Below are 18988 nucleotides of genomic sequence, written 5' to 3'. Positions count from 1 at the left end.
TAGTTGGCTGTCTAGGTGACTAGTTGGCTGTCTAGGTTGCTAGTTGGCTGTCTAGGTGACTAGTTGGCTGTCTAGGTTGCTAGTTGGCTGTCTAGGTGACTAGTTGGCTGTCTAGGTGACTAGTTGGCTGTCTAGGTGCTAGTTGGTCTGTGACTAGTTGGCTGCCTAGGTTGCTAGTTGGCTGTCTAGGTGACTAGTTGGCTGCCTAGGTTGCTAGTTGGCTATCTATGTGACTAGTTGGCTGTCTAGGTTGCTAGTTGGCTGTCTAAGTGACTAGTTGGCTATCTAGGTTGCTAGTTGGCTGTCTAGGTGACTAGTTAGCTGTCTAGGTGAGTAGTTGGCTGTCTAGGTGACTAGTTGGCTGTCTAGGTTGCTAGTTGGCTGTCTAGGTTGCTAGTTGGCTGTCTAGGTGACTAGTTGGCTGTCTAGGTGACTAGTTGGCTGTCTAGGTTGCTAGTTGGCTGTCTAGGTGACTAGTTGGCTGTCTAGGTGACTAGTTGGCTGTCTAGGTGACTAGTTGGCTGTCTAGGTTGCTAGTTGGCTGTCTAGGTGACTAGTTGGCTGTCTAGGTTGCTAGTTGGCTGTCTAGGTGACTAGTTGGCTGTCTAGGTTGCTAGTTGGCTGTCTAGGTGACTAGTTGGCTGTCTAGGTGACTAGTTGGCTGTCTAGGTTGCTAGTTGGGTGTCTAGGTGACTGTCTAGGTGACTAGTTGGCTGTCTAGGTGACTAGTTGGCTATCTAGGTTGCTAGTTGGCTGTCTAGGTGACTAGTTGGCTGTCTAGGTTGCTAGTTGGCTGTCTAGGTGACTAGTTGGCTGTCTAGGTTGCTAGTTGGCTGTCTAGGTGACTAGTTGGCTGTCTAGGTGACTAGTTGGCTGTCTAGGTTGCTAGTTGGCTGTCTAGGTGACTAGTTGGCTGTCTAGGTTGCTAGTTGGCTGTCTAGGTGACTAGTTGGCTGTCTAGGTTGCTAGTTGGCTGTCTAGGTGACTAGTTGGCTGTCTAGGTGACTAGTTGGCTATCTAGGTTGCTAGTTGGCTGTCTAGGTGACTAGTTGGCTGTCTAGGTGACTAGTTGGCTGTCTAGGTTGCTAGTTGGCTGTCTAGGTGACTAGTTGGCTGTCTAGGTGACTAGTTGGCTATCTAGGTTGCTAGTTGGCTGTCTAGGTGACTAGTTGGCTGTCTAGGTGACTAGTTGGCTGTCTAGGTGACTAGTTGGCTGTCTAGGTTGCTAGTTGGCTGTCTAGGTTGCTAGTTGGCTGTCTAGGTTGCTAGTTGGCTGTCTAGGTGACTAGTTGGCTGTCTAGGTGACTAGTTGGCTGTCTAGGTGACTAGTTGGCTGTCTAGGTGACTAGTTGGCTGTCTAGGTGACTAGTTGGCTGTCTACGTTGCTAGTTGACTGTCTAGGTGACTAGTTGGCTGTCTAGGTGGCTAGTTGGCAGTCTAGGTGACTAGTTGGCTGTCTAGGTGGCTAGTTGGCTGTCTAGGTGACTAGTTGGCTGTCTAGGTGGCTAGTTGGCTGTCAAGGTGACTAGTTGGCTGTCTAGGTGGCTAGTTGGCTGTCAAGGTGACTAGTTGGCTGTCTAGGTGACTAGTTGGCTGTCTAGGTGGCTAGTTGGCTGTCAAGGTGACTAGCTGACTGTCTAGGTGACTAGTTGGCTGTCTAGGTGGCTAGTTGGCTGTCAAGGTGACTAGTTGGCTGTCTAGGTGACTAGTTGGCTGTCTAGGTGACTAGTTGGCTGTCTAGGTGACTAGTTGGCTGTCTAGGTGGCCAGTTGGCTGTCTAGGTTGCTAGTTGGCTGTCTAGTTGGTTGTCTAGGTTGCTAGTTGGCTGTCTAGGTGACTAGTTGGCTGTCTAGGTTGCTAGTTGGCTGTCTAGGTGACTAGTTGGCTGTCTAGGTTGCTAGTTGGCTGTCTAGGTGACTAGTTGGCTGTCTAGGTGACTAGTTGGCTGTCTAGGTGACTAGTTGGCTGTCTAGGTGACTAGTTGGCTGTCTACGTAGCTAGTTGGCTGTCTAGGTTGCTAGTTGGCTGTCTAGGTGACTAGTTGGCTGTCTAGGTGACTAGTTGGCTGTCTAGGTGACTAGTTGGCTGTCTAGGTTGCTAGTTGACTGTCTAGGTGACTAGTTGGCTGTCTAGGTGACTAGTTGGCTGTCTAGGTTGCTAGTTGGCTGTCTAGGTGACTAGTTGGCTGTCTAGGTGACTAGTTGGCTGTCTAGGTTGCTAGTTGGCTGTCTAGGTGACTAGTTGGTTGTCTAGGTTGCTAGTTGGCTGTCTAGGTGACTAGTTGGCTGTCTAGGTGACTAGTTGGCTGTCTAGGTTGCTAGTTGGCTGTCTATTTGAGTAGTTGGCTGTCTAGGTGACTAATTGGCTGTCTAGGTGGCTAGTTGGCTGTCTAGGTGACTAGTTGACTGTCTAGGTGACTAGTTGGCTGTCTAGGTGACTAGTTGGCTGTCTAGGTGGCCAGTTGGCTGTCTAGGTGGCTAGTTGGCTGTCTAGGTGACTAGTTGGCTGTCTAGTTGTCTAGGTGAATCTAGTTGGCTGTCTAGTTGTCTAGGTCACTGTCTAGTTAGATGTCTAGGTGGCTATCCAGGTGACTGTCTAGTTGATTGTCTATGTGGGTGTCTAGTTATCTAGGTGGCTGTCTAGTTGATTAGTTGACTGTCCAATTGGCTGACTAGGTGACTACCTTGTTGACTGTCTACGTGACTGTCTAGTTGACTGTCTAGATGACTGTCCAGGTGGCTGTCTAGTTGACTGTCTAGATGACTGTCCAGGTGACTGTCTAGATGACTGTCCAGGTGGCTGTCTAGGTGACTGTTCAGGTGGCTGTCTAGGTGACTAGTTGGCTGTCTAGGTGACTAGTTGGCTGTCTAGGTGGCTAGTTGGCTGTCTAGATGGCTAGTTGGCTGTCTAGGTGACTAGTTGGCTGTCTAGTTGTCTAGGTGAATCTAGTTGGCTGTCTAGTTGACTAGGTCACTGTCTAGTTAGTTGTCTAGGTGGCTATCAAGGTGGCTGTCTAGTTGATTGTCTAGGTGGCTGTCTAGTTGACTAGGTGGCTGTCTAGTTGATTAGTTGACTGTCCAATTGGCTGACTAGGTGACTGTCTAGTTGACTGTCTAGTTGACTGTCTACGTGACTGTCTAGTTGACTGTCTAGATGACTGTCCAGGTGGCTGTCTAGTTGACTGTCCAGGTGGCTGTCTAGTTGACTGTCCAGGTGGCTGTCTAGTTGACTGTCCAGGTGGCTAGTTGACTGTCTAGATGACTGTCCAGGTGACTGTCTAGATGACTGTCCAGGTGGCTGTCTAGGTGACTGTTCAGGTGGCTGTCTAGGTGATTGTCCAGATGACTGTCTAGGTGGCTGTCTAGGTGACCATCCAGGTGGCTGTCTAGGTGACCGTCCAGGTGACTGTACAGGTAGCTGTCTAGGTGACTGTACAGGTAGCTGTCTGGGTGACTGTCCAGGTGGCTATCTAGGTGACCATCCAGGTGGCTGTCTAGGTGACTGTCCAGGTGGCTGTCCAGGTGACTGTACAGGTAGCTGTCAAGGTGACTGTACAGGTAGCTGTCTAGGTGACTATCCAGGTGGCTGTCTAGGTGACTGTACAGGTAGCTGTCTAGGTGACTGTCCATGTGGCTGTCTAGATAACTGTCTATGTGACCATCCAGGTGGCTGTCTAGATGATAGTCTAGGTGGCTGTCTAGATGACAGTCTAGGTGGCTGTCTAGGTGACCATCCAGGTGGCTGTCTAGGTGACCATCCAGGTGACCATCCAGGTGGCTAGGTGACCATCCAGGTGGTTGTCTAGATGACCATCCAGATGGTTGTCTAGGTGACCATCCAAGTGGCTGTCCAGGCGACTGTACAGGTAGCTGTCTAGGTGGCTGTCTAGGTGACTGTACAGCTGGCTGTCTAGGTGACTGTCTAGGTGAGCATCCAGGTGGCTGTCTAGGTGAGCACCCAGGTGGCTGTCTAGGTGAGCATCCTGGTGGCTGTCTAGGTGAGCATCCAGGTGGCTGTCTAGGTGACCATCCTGGTGGCTAGGTGACCATCCAGATGGCTGCCTAGGTAACCATCCAGGTGGCTGTCTAGGTGACCATCCAGGTGGCTGTCTAGGTGACCATCCAGGTGACTGTCTAGATGACTGTCCATGTGTATGTCTAGGTGACTGTCCAGGTGGCTGTCTAGGTGACCATCCAGGTGGCTGTCTAGGTGACCATCCAGGTGGCTGTCTAGATGACTGTCCATGTGTATGTCTAGGTGACTGTCCAGGTGGCTGTCTAGGTGACCATCCAGGTGGCTGTCTAGGTGACCATCCAGGTGGCTGTCTAGGTGACCATCCATGTGGCTGTCTAGGTGACCATCCAAGTGGCTGTCTAGGTGACCATCCAAGTGGCTGTCTAGGTGACCATCCAGGTGACTGTCTAGGTGACCATCCAGGTGGCTGTCTAGGTGACCATCCAGGTGGCTGTCTAGGTGACCATCCAGGTGACTGTCTAGGTGACCATCCAGGTGGCTGTCTAGGTGACCATCCATGTGGCTGTCTAGGTGACCATCCATACCTGGAGGTTACCTGGAGGTTATTCCGGGGATCAACGCCCCCGCGGCCCGGTCCATGACCAGGCCTCCCGATGGATCAGGGCTTGATCAACTAGGCTGTTACTGCTGGCCGCACGCAGTCCGACGTACGAGCCACAGCCCGGCTGATCCGGCACTGACTTTAGGTATCTGTCCAGCTCTCTCTTGAAGGCAGTCAGGGGTTTATTGGCAATTCCCCTAATGCTTGATGGGAGGCTGTTGAACAGTTTTGGGCCCCGGACACTTATGGTGTTTTCCCTTAGTGTACCAATGGCGCCCCTACTTTTTATTGGGGGCATTTTGCATCGCCTGCCCAGTCTTTTACTTTCGTAGGGAGTGATTTCTGTGTGCAGATTTGGGACCATTCCTTCCAAGATTTTCCAAGTGTAGATTATGATATATCTCTCCCTCCTGCGTTCCAACGAGTACAAGTCAAGTGCTTCCAAGCGTTCCCAGTAGTTAAGGTGCTTGACAGAACTTATACGTGCAGTAAAGGATCTCTGTACACTCTCTAGATCTGCGATTTCACCTGCTTTGAATGGAGATGTTAATGTACAGCAGTATTCCAGCCTAGAGAGAACAAGTGATTTGAAAAGGATCATCATGGGCTTGGCATCTCTCGTTTTGAAAGTTCTCATTATCCATCCTATCATTTTCTTTGCACGTGCGATCGTGGCACTGTTGTGATCCTTGAAAGTGAGATCCTCAGACATTACTACTCCCAGGTCCCTTACATTATTTTTCCGCTCTATTGTATGGCCGGAGTCAGTAGCATACTCTGTTCTAGTTATTATCTCCTCCAGTATTCCATAACGGAGTAGTTGGAATTTGTCCTCATTGAACATCATATTGTTTACCGTTGCCCACTGGAAAACTTTGTTTATATCTTCTTGGAGGTTAACCACGTCCTCAGCAGATGACAGCCTCATGCAGATCCTAGTATCATCCGCAAAGGATGATACGGTGCTGTGGTGTACATCTCTGTTTATGTCTGATATGAGGATAAGGAATAAGATGGGGGCGAATACTGTGCCTTGTGGAACAGAGCTCTTCACTATGGCAGCCTCCGATTTAACTCTGTTGACCACTACTCTTTGTGTTCAATTTGTTAGGAAGTTGAAGATCCATCTCCCCACTTTCCCAGTTATTCCTTTAGAACGTATTTTATGGGCTATTACGCCATGATCGCATTTGTTAAATGCTCTTGCAAAGTCTGTGTATATTACATCTGCATTCTGATTTTCTTCCAGTGCATCCAAGGCCATGTCATAGTGATCCAGTAGTTGTGAGAGGCAGGAGCGACCTGCCCTGAACCCATGTTGCCCTGGATTGTGCAGATTTTGGGAATCCAGGTGATTTGCAATCCTGCTTCTTAGCACTCTTTCAAAGATTTTTATGATGTGGGACGTCAGAGCTATTGGTCTATAGTTCTTAGCTAATGCTTTGCTGCCACCTTTATGGAGTGGGGCTATATCCGTTGTCTTAAGTGACTGTGGAATTTCACCCATGTCCAAGCTCCTCCTCCATAGTGTACTTAGGGCACGCGAGAGGGGTTTCTTGCAGTTCTTAATGAAAACAGAGTTCCACGAGTCTGGGCCCGGGGCTGAGTGCATAGGCATGTTGTCAATGGCTTTTACGAAATCTATCGGAGTTAGGGTAATGTCGGAAATCTGGCATACATTTATGGAGTTTTGAGGCTCATTCACGAAGAAATCATTTGGGTCGTCGATCCTCAGACCAATTAGTGGTTCACTAAACACAGAGTCGTACTGGGATTTCAATATTTCACTCATTTCCTTGTTGTCATCTGTGTAAGTCCCATCCTGTCTGAGTAAGGGCCCGATACTAGATGTGGCATTTGACTTGTTTTTAGCATATGAAAAGAAATATTTTGAACTTCTTTCAATTTCACTAATAACTTTAAGCTCCTCCTGCCTCTCCTGGTTCCTGTAAGAGTCATTTAGCTTAAGTTCGATAGTTTCCACTTCCCTGGTCAGCGCCTCCTTTCGTGTATCAGATATTCTAGCACTCCTGAGGAGCTCAGTGACTCTTCGTCGTCTTCTGTAGAGGGAGCATCTTTTTCTCTCCAGTTTACTCCTGCTCTTCTTCTTTCTTAGGGGAATATGCCTAGAACATGCTTCGGCTACCAGGAAGTTGATCCTTTCAAGGCACTGGTTTGGATCCATGTCATTTAAGACATCTTCCCAACATGTTTCGTTTAGGACATGGTTTACCTGGTCCCAGTTGATGTTCTTGTTGTTGAAATTGTATTTTGTGAAGACACCTTCACAGGTACATGCATTCTGCTGTTCAGGACCCCTATGCATGTACGTCTGGACTTCGATTAGATTGTGATCGGAATTAGTTGTTTTTGATATTCTTATGTCTCTTATCAGGTCCTCATTATTTGTGAAGATAAGGTCAAGTGTGTTTTCCAGTCTTGTTGGCTCCACTATCTGCTGGCTTAAGGTGTGTTTTTCGCAGAGACTTAGTAGCTCATGTGTGTGTGACCTTTCATCTGCGCTACCTCTGGGGATTGTTTCAGCTATAACATTATTTGCTACATTCTTCCATTTTGTATGCCTTAGGTTGAAATCACCAAGCAGTAAGATGTTTGGGGATGGAGCTGGAAGGTTTTCCAAACAATAATCGATTTTCAGTAGCTGTTCCTTGAACTGTTGTGAGGTTGCATCTGGTGGCTTGTATACAACCACAATGACTAGGTTTTGGTTCTCGATCTTTATTGATAGAACTTCAACTACCTCATTTGTGGTGTTCAGCAACTCCATGCAGATAAGGGACTCTTTGACATACAGGCCAACCCCCTCTTGTTGCCTGTTTTTTTCTGTCGCATCTAAAAAGGTTGTAACCACTTATCCATATTTCACTGTCAAAGTGATCTTTTGTGTGAGTCTCTGTGAAGGCTGCAAACATTGCATTAGACTCCACTAGAAGTCCACTGATAAAAGGTATTTTGTTGTTGGTGGATGTCTAGGTGACCATCCATGTGGCTGTCTAGGTGACCATCCAGGTGGCTGTCTAGGTGACCATCCAGGTGGCTGTCTAGGTGACCATCCAGGTGACTGTCTAGGTGACCATCCAGGTGGCTGTCTAGGTGACCATCCAGGTGGCTGTCTAGGTGACCATCCATGTGGCTGTCTAGGTGACCATCCAGGTGGCTGTCTAGGTGACCATCCAGATGGCTGTCTAGGTGACCATCCAGGTGGCTGTCTAGGTGACCATCCAGGTGGCTGTCTAGGTGACCATCCATGTGGCTGTCTAGGTGACCATCCAGGTGGCTGTCTAGGTGACCATCCAGATGGCTGTCTAGGTGACCATCCAGGTGGCTGTCTAGGTGACCATCCAGGTGGCTGTCTAGGTGACCATCCAGGTGGCTGTCTAGGTGACCATCCAGATGGCAGTCTAGGTGACCAATAGGTGGCTGTATAGGTGACCATCCATGTGGCTGTCTAGGTGACCATGCAGGTGGCTGTCTAGGTGACCATCCAGGTGGCTGTCTAGGCGACCGTCCAGGTGGCTGTATAGGTGACTGTCCAAGTGGCTGTCTAGGTGACTGTCCAGGTGGCTGTCTAGGTGACTGTCCAGGTAGCTGTCTAGATGACTGTCCAGGTAGCTGTCTAGGTGACTGTCCAGGTGGCTGTCTAGGTGACCATCTAGGTGGCTATGTGACTGTCCAGGTGGCTGTCTAGGTGACTGTCCAGGTGGCTGTCTAGGTGACTTCAGGTGGCTGTCTAGCTGACCATCCAGGTGGCTGTCTAGGCGACCGTCCATGTGGCTGTATAGGTGACTGTCCAAGTGGCTGTCTAGGTGACTGTCCAGGTGGCTGTCTAGGTGACCATCTAGGTGGCTATGTGACTGTCCAGGTGGCTGTCTAGGTGACTGTCCAGGTGGCTGTCTAGGTGACTTCAGGTGGCTGTCTAGGTGACTGCCCAGGTGGCTGTCCAGGTAGCTGTCTAGGTGACCATCCAGGTGACTCTAGGTGACTGTCCAGGTGGCTGTCTAGGTGACTGTCCTGGTAGATGTCTAGGGACTGTATAACACAGGTACAACACCTGCATACACAGGTGCAACACCTGTGAACACAGGTACAACACCTGTGCACACAGGTACAACACCTGTGCACACACAGGTACAACACCTGAGCACACAGGTACACCTGCATGCACAGGTACAACACCTGCATGCACACAGGTACAACACCTGCACACACAAAGGTACACCTGCATGCACACAGGTACAACTGTGCACACCCAGGTACAACACCTGTGTAGATACAGATGCAACACCCCTGTATTATTCACCAACTTCCTACCTTTGGACACCACAACATGGGTCTACGTGTCTATTCACTGCCAGGTTATCCCCGTATCTTATAAGCCCAGCACCTTCTACCTTCACAAGTTCCTTTAAGTGTATTCAGATACACACGAATACAACCAATTGTGGGAATTTTATGAGCAGGGACGGATCTACGATGAAAACGAAGTCGAAGTTTCAGGGCCTCTAATCCCAGGGCCCTAGAAGTATAAAAGGATTATTTGGTGTTCTGGTAGCGGGGAGTAAAAGATACGTCTTCGGAGGCTTCTTACTTTATTAAGTCGTGGTGGGTACACAGGCTTGTGTGTTGTGCCCATGGCCCGGGAGGGCCATTCCACGAGAGAGAGTAGGCCTTGTGTCTTCCTGCTAGGCTGCTGTGTGAGTGAGAGTGAGGCAAGGGCAGGCAGGCTGATGTGGCTATGCCTATAGGTGGCAGCACCAGTATGGCGCGAAATATGAACTAAGCTGGCAGACAGCATAGGCTGTCTGTACAGATAGTACAGGCTGTCTACATATGCTCGGCCACCTACCTCGATTCGTCCCGACGCGACAATACTGGTGGTAAAAGAAACTCGGTCTCTCTCTCGTAGGAACAGGGCATAGAACACAAAATAAAAAACATATATATACATATGGACATGGAAAAAAAACTTCCTACAGGGAGGGAAGAAAAAACATGAGGGGTGTGGTCAAAGGCAGTGAGCATTGAAGTGCATCACTGCACGCCTTCCTGCGTCTGGACAGATACTGCAATACGGGAGACATCGCTGTGGCTGAGCTGTGACGTAACAGGGTACTGTCTCCTCTGGAACGGTGAAGCAGTCATCGTAGGAGTCACTGCAGGGTTTCACTCAACCTGGGGCACGACATGCTGGTGCCCTCGAGTGAGGCGTCGACAAAACTCGGCAACTGGGCAGGACTTCTGGCAAGCGACTCAGGAGGACACTTCTCGACTGGTACTGTCGCTGGGCTGTCACTGCCGGCAAGCGTGGAGCGAGTTGTGGAGCGAGTCGTGGCAGAGACGACTGGGCGAAACATCTGGGAGTCGTAACATCATACACCAGACTGCAGTGAGAGAGCTAGCAGTCAAAGTGACATCTTCTTTGTACAGGCTGCTCACTGAAGCTTGTGACACAAGGCTGACACAGCGCCTGCCGACAGTGGCTAACTGCGGCTTGGCGAGTGTCATTCTCTTGGCAGTTGGAGTTATAGCAGAGGTTAGTCTAAGCGTCCCCAGACTTTTCTCTACATATAACTGCACTCTGACGGTCTGGAGGTGAAGTGAAACAAATCTCAATGGGAATCGTAGCAGGTACGATTCTGCAGAACATCACGAGCGACGAGCATAAAAGCTTTCTGTACAAGAGGGCTCGGTCACTCGGGGGCTGACTTGATATCAGCTGTCAAATGCACTGGTCACATCGGGTGACTTAGCACAGTGGTGCTACTCAGGTCTGGCTCAGACCTCACTGGACACATGGAAACTACACACACCTGCGGTACACTAACATGTGAGAACACTGACTGAGAGGCCTGGTGGCTAAAGCTCCCGCTTCACACACGGAGGGCCCGAGTTCGATTCCCGGCGGGTGGAAACATTTCGACACGTTTCCTTACACCTGTTGTCCTGTTCACCTAGCAGCAAATAGGTACCTGGGTGTTAGTTGACTGGTGTGGGTCGCATCCTGGGGGACAAGATTAAGGACCCCAATGGAAATAAGTTAGACAGTCCTCGATGACGCACTGACTTTCTTGGGTTATCCTGGGTGGCTAATCCTCCGGGGTTAAAAATCCGAACGAAATCTTATCTTATCTTATCTTCTCTCAATCTTCTCGACAATACAGAAATAATTACTAGAACACTCGATGTGACATCATGTGATGTCGTGAGGTGACGTCAGCAGACATCTCGAGGTGACGTCAGCAGACATCTCGAGGTGACGTCAGGCAGACATCGTGACGTCATGAAGTCCGGCAGCATCGTGGGTGACGTCAATGTGATGCGGGCAGCAGACCACAACATGAGGCCTGGGACATCTGGCTCGGTAACTCACATGGTTTGTAGATCCACGTAACATCGTCCACACCCACGTGGCGTCGGGATCCACATGGCATCGTGATCTACGTGGCATGCTGATCCACGTAGCTTCGAGTGGCCTCGGGCACTTGGATACACAGCTCTGGCAATGAATCACACGAAAAACAGCAGAAAACACAGCAGAGGGAGTGAGTAGTGGTGAGTGTATGGTAGACGGGTGAGCGTGAGTAGGGCGAGCATGGGCAAGGTGAGGAGCAGCCACTTCCTCCCCTTTTCTCCCACCCACAAACACGTGGATTATTATTATAATCAAGGGGAAGCGCTAAACCCGGAGGATCATACAGCGCCTGGGGGGGGATGTGGAAGGCATTCAGGCTTAATTCGGGGAACTGGAGCACAGATCCAATTCCCTAAATCAAGAGCCCCTCACCAACATCAAGGAACCTTCCTTGAGGGGACAAACACGTGGAGCTCACTTTGGACGCAGAAATCGCCACAAAACTCACCTCTGGCTTGCTGAAACAGCTGTGCCGAGCTGAACAACAGCAGCAACATACAAGTGACGCTGAACACGTGACTTGAGAAACAGCGTGGGACACTGTGGCATGGGGTCACTGGGATGCCACTTACAATTCTCGAAGAAATTCGGCAAATTTCGGCTGGATCCTGCTTGTACCTGTGTCTGGATGCTCAAACGTGCAGACACGACATCAGGATAACTCGTTGAGAGACGGATGCTTCTTGTATAGGGTGATGAAATGAAGATGACTTCATACCTTCCTTCCTCTCTCAGGCAAACACAACTGCTGCAACCACCGCTGCTACCATTTATAACCAGTTTGTTTGGAAGGGCTGAAAGCGGGGTGTGAATTATAAACGTCTTCGGAGGCTTCTTACTTTATTTTTAAGTAGTGGTGGGTACACAGGCTTATGTGTTGTGCCCATGGCCCGGGCAGGGCCATCGCACGAGAGAGGAGTAGGCCTTGTGTCTTCCTGCTAGGCCACTGTGAGTGAGAGTGAGGCAAGGGCAGGCAGGCTGAAGTGGCAACGCCTATAGGTGGTAGCACCAGCATGGCGCGAAATATGAACTAAGCTGGCAGACAGCATAGGCTGTCTGTGCAGACAGTACAGGCTGTCTACAGAAGTGACTTAGTCAACGTTGTTTAAAAATAATAAATCTTAAGCTTCGGGGGTTGGCTTTACAGTTTCGCTATGTTGCAACCCCTGAATGGGTTGCAATATATATAATGTGTATTATGATTATGAATATAATGTATATTACCTTTTCATATAATTTTATACTGCTTATATTTGCGATAATAGCTAAATTGTGAATATATTGTTTTATAATATTATTTGACTTAGTTACCTATTGTTAGGTAGGATATAACATATGTGCTCAGTTCAAGTCTTGATTGTCTAACTACTGTAATTATCGCTCTTTGCTCGTTTCCCTGCCGGCTTCTTGCTGGGCTGCGACCCACGGAGCTATCACGTGATCGAGGGGGGGTGTCCTCTCCTCACCTGAAGTATTCAGTCTGGTCTAGACTCGCTGGGTGGTTGGACAGATTGTCTCATTATTCTTGTTAGTTCTGTAGAACTCTGTTCACAGAACATTGTATAGACTTGGTGATTTTCGACGTTGTACTGAGGTTGTGTCGCTTAGACACTCTGAGCAACTCAGGTCCTGAGCTGTAGCTTCTGACCTAACTTGTACTGGTATCTGTGTATTATCACAGTCAGGGATTTTCTTATGCTGAACTTTAGATTCAGTATTATGGGAGTTTTTTGACTTGTGGAGGATCTGCTGATGGTCCCTACTAGCTGTCTTTATATTATCTCCTTGTTCCTGATTCTGTGTCGCAGTTGCTTGTTATATTGCTATTGGGCTTAGCATTCTTTTTGTTGTTCAAGCAGACTGTTCTGATTGCCAGTTGGTCAAGAAGTTAGTTTATTTGAGGACTTTGTCAGTCACTTGTTTAAGTCTAGTCGAGTCGTGAGACATAGCGAACTACTTATAGCACTTACACACAAAATTACTTGTACATATTTGTAATATCTTATTAAATGTTAATGTACCAGACGGTACTTAAGAATTATAAATGTGATATGTGCTTAACACAATAATACTGTACTCGAGAGAAGTGATATTATTTTGATTACTGTGATTAATTTAATTTAATTTAATATGATAATATACCTCTAGACTGAATAAATTTATTAAATTTTAATTTCTCTAGTTAGTAGCCTACCAGTTGTAATCCTGAAGCACTATTGAATCTAATGGATAATTGGACAAGGATACTGACTACTTGTTACGAAAACCCAGTAACAGGCTGGATGCTAGAAGGGCAGTCCTTTCTAGTATTCACTGGAGATCTCTAAGCTTTTAGAATCGCGTTTTTTGTAACACGCTAACACAGCGGTTTTTCAGTTATTGCCATTCTCATTTATTTAGACTTTCTACAATAAAAAAAAAACATACCACGGGTGGGGTTTGAACCCGCGGTCAGAGATTCTCAAAACTCTAGACCGTCGCATTAGCCACTGGGCCAGCTAGCCTCAATATATCTACGATAAGCACTCTTTCAGTCTCTGATTCCCCAGGAGGCCTGGTCACAGACCGAGCTGTGGCAGTATTGATCCTCGAAACCTTCTGCAGGTATACCATTCATTAAGCTCGATCGCTAGCATACCCGGCTCCCACACTGAGGTCCAGAGTTCGAATCTCAAGGTAGAACTGGAAAACATTAGGATGTGTTTCCTTAAGACACCTGCTGTCCTTGTTCTCCCATGAGTATAAAATGGGTACCTGGGTGTTAGTGGACTGGTGTGGGTGGCATCCTGGGTGTTAGTGGATTGGTGTGGGTGGCATCCTGGGTGTTAGTGGATTGGTGTGGGTGGCATCCTGGGTGTTAGTGGACTGGTGTGGGTCACATCCTGGATGTTAGTGGACTGGTGTGGGTGGCATCCTGGGTGTTAGTGGACTGGTGTGGGTCACATCCTGGATGTTAGTGGACTGGTGTGGGTGGCATCCTGGGTGTTAGTGGACTGGTGTGGGTGGCATCCTGGGTGTTAGTGGACTAGTGTGGGTGGCATCCTGGGTGTTAGTGGACTGGTGTGGGTCACATCCTGGGTGTTAGTGGACTGGTGTGGGTCACATCCTGGGTGTTAATGGACTGGTGTGGGTGGCATCCTGGGTGTTAGTGGACTGGTGTGGGTCACATCCTGGGTGTTAGTGGACTGGTGTGGGTGGCATCCTGGGTGTTAGTGGACTGGTGTGGGTCACATCCTGGGTGTTAGTGGACTGGTGTGGGTGGCATCCTGGGTGTTAGTGGACTGGTGTGGGTGGCATCCTGGGTGTTAGTGGACTGGTGTGGGTGGCATCCTGGGTGTTAGTGGACTGGTGTGGGTCACATCCTGGGTGTTAGTGGACTGGTGTGGGTGGCATCCTGGGTGTTAGTGGACTGGTGTGGGTCACATCCTGGGTGTTAGTGGACTGGTGTGGGTGGCATCCTGGGTGTTAGTGGACTGGTGTGGGTCACATCCTGGGTGTTAGTGGACTGGTGTGGGTGGCATCCTGGGTGTTAGTGGACTGGTGTGGGTGGCATCCTGGGTGTTAGTGGACTGGTGTGGGTCACATCCTGGGTGTTAGTGGACTGGTGTGGGTGGCATCCTGGTTGTTAGTGGACTGGTGTGAGTCACATCCTGGGTGTTAGTGGACTGGTGTGGGTCACATCCTGGGTGTTAGTGCACTGGTGTGAGTCTCATCCTGGGTGTTAGTGGACTGGTGTGTGAGGCATCCTGGGTGTTAGTGGACTGGTGTGGGTGGCATCCTGGGTGTTAGTGGACTGGTGGGTGGCATCCTGGGTGTTAGTGGACTGGTGTGGGTCACATCCTGGGTGTTAGTGGGCTGGTGTGGGTAGCATCCTGGGTGTTAGTGGACTGGTGTGGGTGGCATCCTGGGTGTTAGTGGACTGGTGTGGGTGGCATCCTGGGTGTTAGTGGACTGGTGTGGGTGGCATCCTGGGTGTTAGTGGACTGGTGTGGGTGGCATCCTGGGTGTTAGTGGATTGGTGTGGGTCACATCCTGGGTGTTAGTGGACTGGTGTGGGTGGCATCCTGGGTGTTAGTGGACTGGTGTGGGTCACATCCTGGGTGTTAGTGGACTGGTGTGGGTCACATCCACTGGTGTGGGTCGCATCCTGGGTGTTAGTGGACTGGTGTGGGTCGCATCCTGTTAGTGGACTGGTGTGGGTCACATCCTGGGTGTTAGTGGACTGGTGTGGGTGGCATCCTGGGTGTTAGTAGTGGCACTGGTGTGGGTCTCATCCTGGGTGTTAGTGGACTGGTGTGGGTCACATCCTGGGTGTTAGTGGACTGGAGTGGGTCACATCCTGGGTGTTAGTGGACTGGTGTGGGTCACATCCTGGGGTTGTGGACTAGTGGGACTGGACTGGAGTGGGTCACACTGGGTGTTAGTGGATCACATGTGACAAAACTGACCTAATTTGCGGGAAATGCTCAGCATAACAAGGGACTTTCTATATAGTAGTATGTCACTGATGTCAGCTATGATCTGTATACCTTGTACATGTACTTGTATACCTTGTACATGTACTTGTATACCTTGTACATGTACTTGTATACCTTGTACATGTACTTGTATACCTTGTACATGTACTTGTATACCTTGTACATGTACTTGTATACCTTGTACATGTACTTGTATACCTTGTACATGTACTTGTATACCTTGTACATGTACTTGTATACCTTTTACATGTACTTGTATACCTTGTATACCTTGTACATGTACTTGTATACCTTGTACATGTACTTGTATACCTTGTACATGTACTTGTATACCTTTTACATGTACTTGTATACCTTGTACATGTACTTGTATACCTTGTACATGTACTTGTATACCTTGTACATGTACTGGTATACCTTGTACATGTACTGGTATACCTTGTACATGTACTTGTATACCTTGTACATGTACTTGTATACCTTGTACATGTACTTGTATACCTTGTACATGTACTGGTATACCTTGTACATGTACTTGTATACCTTGTACATGTACTTGTATACCTTGTACATGTACTGGTATACCTTGTACATGTACTTGTATACCTTGTACATGTACCTGTACACCTTGTACATGTACTTGTATACCTTGTACATGTACTGGTATACCTTGTACATGTACTTGTATACCTTGTACATGTACTTGTATACCTTGTACATGTACTGGTATACCTTGTACATGTACTTGTATACCTTGTACATGTACTGGTATACCTTGTACATGTACTTGTATACCTTGTACATGTACTTGTATACCTTGTACATGTACTTGTATACCTTGTACATGTACTTGTATACCTTGTACATGTACTTGTATACCTTTTACATGTACTTGTATACCTTGTACATGTACTTGTATACCTTTTACATGTACTTGTATACCTTGTACATGTACTTGTATACCTTGTACATGTACTGGTATACCTTGTACATGTACTGGTATACCTTGTACATGTACTTGTATACCTTGTACATGTACTTGTATACCTTGTACATGTACTTGTATACCTTGTACATGTACTGGTATACCTTGTACATGAACTTGTAGAAATAGTTATCATTATAAAATGAAAATATCTGAAAGTAAGTAATGTGTATACTGTACAGTAGGACCTACGTATCCACAGGGGATACGTTTTAAGTATCTGCCGTGGATAGTAGCAAACCCTATATATATATATATATATATATATATATATATATATATGTATATATATTGTTTACATACATTCCTATTATTAAGTTTAATTGATAAATTACACACATTAAGTGGAGAATTATTGCTTTTTCACTGATGGGAGACACTTCACTGCTTCTCTTAGGTCTTGAAGAACTACTACCATCACTGCTTTAGAGGTTATTATTAAGAAAATTAAAAGTTATTTTCGGGTCACAGTAAACCCTGGATAACTGAAACTGCGGATACTAGACCCATGGATAGGGGGTTTCTGTTGTATATGCAGTTTTTAGGTCTAGATATATAGCTCACTTAATATGAGAGTGGCAAAATGTTATCAGAATTTTACACGCAATTGAAAAATGAAAAAAGACTGTTGAAATTCACATTAGTAGCCTGGAACCTAACCTGCTGTATAAGCAGGGTGTTACAGTAGCCTGGAACCTAACCTGCTGTATAAGCAGGGTGCTACAGTAGCCTGGAACCTAACCTGCTGTATAAGCAGGGTGCTACAGTAGCCTGGAACCTAACCTGCTGTATAAGCAGGGTGCTACAGTAGCCTGGAACCTAACCTGCTGTATAAGCAGGGTGCTACAGTAGCCTGGAACCTAACCTGCTGTATAAGCAGGGTGCTACAGTAGCCTGGAACCTAACCTGCTGTATAAGCAGGGTGCTACAGTAGCCTGGAACCTAACCTGCTGTATAAGCAGGGTGCTACAGTAGCCTGGAACCTAACCTGCTGTATAAGCAGGGTGCTACAGTAGCCTGGAACCTAACCTGCTGTATAAGCAGGGTGCTACAGAAGCCTGGAACCTAACCTGCTGTATAAGCAGGGTGCTACAGTAGCCTGGAACCTAACCTGCTGTATAAGCAGGGTCCTACAGAAGCCTGGAACCTAACCTGCTGTATAAGCAGGGTCCTACAGAAGCCTGGAACCTAACCTGCTGTATAAGCAGGGTCCTACAGAAGCCAGGAACCTAACCTGCTGTATAAGCAGGGTGCTACAGTAGCCTGGAACCTAACCTGCTGTATAAGCAGGGTCCTACAGAAGCCTGGAACCTAACCTGCTGTATAAGCAGGGTTCTACAGAAGCCTGGAACCTAACCTGCTGTATAAGCAGGGTCCTACAGAAGCCTGGAACCTAACCTGCTGTATAATCAGGGTCCTACAGAAGCCTGGAACCTAACCTGCTGTATAAGCAGGGTCCTACAGAAGCCTGGAACCTAACCTGCTGTATAAGCAGGGTCCTACAGAAGCCTGGAACCTAACCTGCTGTATAAGCAGGGTCCTACAGAAGCCTGGAACCTAACCTGCTGTATAAGCAGGGTCCTACAGAAGCCTGGAACCTAACCTGCTGTATAAGCAGGGTGCTACAGTAGCCTGGAACCTAACCTGCTGAATAAGCAGGGTCCTACAGAAGCCTGGAACCTAACCTGCTGTATAAGCAGGGTCCTACAGAAGCCTGGAACCTAACCTGCTGTATAAGCAGGGTGCTACAGTAGCCTGGAACCTAACCTGCTGTATAAGCAGGGTTCTACAGTAGCCTGAAACCTAAACTGCTGTATAAGTAGGGTGCTACAATAGCCTGGAACCTAACCTGCTGTATAAGCAGGGTGCTACAGTAGCCTGGAACCTAACCTGCTGTATAAGCAGGGTGCTACAGTAGCCTGGAACCTAACCTGCTGTATAAGCAGGGTGCTACAGTAGTCTGGAGCCTAACCTGCTGTATAAGCAGGGTGCTACAGTAGCCTGGAACCTAACCTGCTGTATAAGCAGGGTGCTACAGTAGCCTGGAACCTAACCTGCTGTATAAACAAGGTGCTACAGTAGCCTGGACCCTAACCTGCTTCATAAGCAGGGTGCTACAGTAGCCTGGAACCTAACCTGCTGTATAAGCAGGGCCCTACAGTAGTGTGGAACCTAACCTGCTGTATAAGCAGGGTGCTACCATAGCCTGGAGCCTAATCTGCTGTATAAGTGGGGCCATACAGTAGCCTGGAACCTAACCTGCTGTATAAGCAGGGCACTACAGTAGCCTGGAACCTAACCTGCTGTATAAGTAGGGTCCTACAGTAGCCTGCAACCTAACCTGCTATATACGCAGGGTGCTACAGTAGCCTGGAACCTAACCTGCTGTATAAGCAGGGCCCTACAGTAGCCTGGAACCTAACCTGCTGTATAAGCGGGGTCGTACAGTAGCCTGGAACATAACCTGCTGTATAAGCAGGGTCCTACAGTAGCCTGGAACCTAAACTGCTGTATAA

This window comes from Cherax quadricarinatus, chromosome 100 (assembly GCF_038502225.1).
Source record: "Cherax quadricarinatus isolate ZL_2023a chromosome 100, ASM3850222v1, whole genome shotgun sequence".
Lineage (NCBI taxonomy): Eukaryota > Metazoa > Arthropoda > Malacostraca > Decapoda > Parastacidae > Cherax > Cherax quadricarinatus.
The sequence above is the reverse complement of the archived record's forward strand: the minus strand, read 5'-3'. Positions refer to the sequence as shown.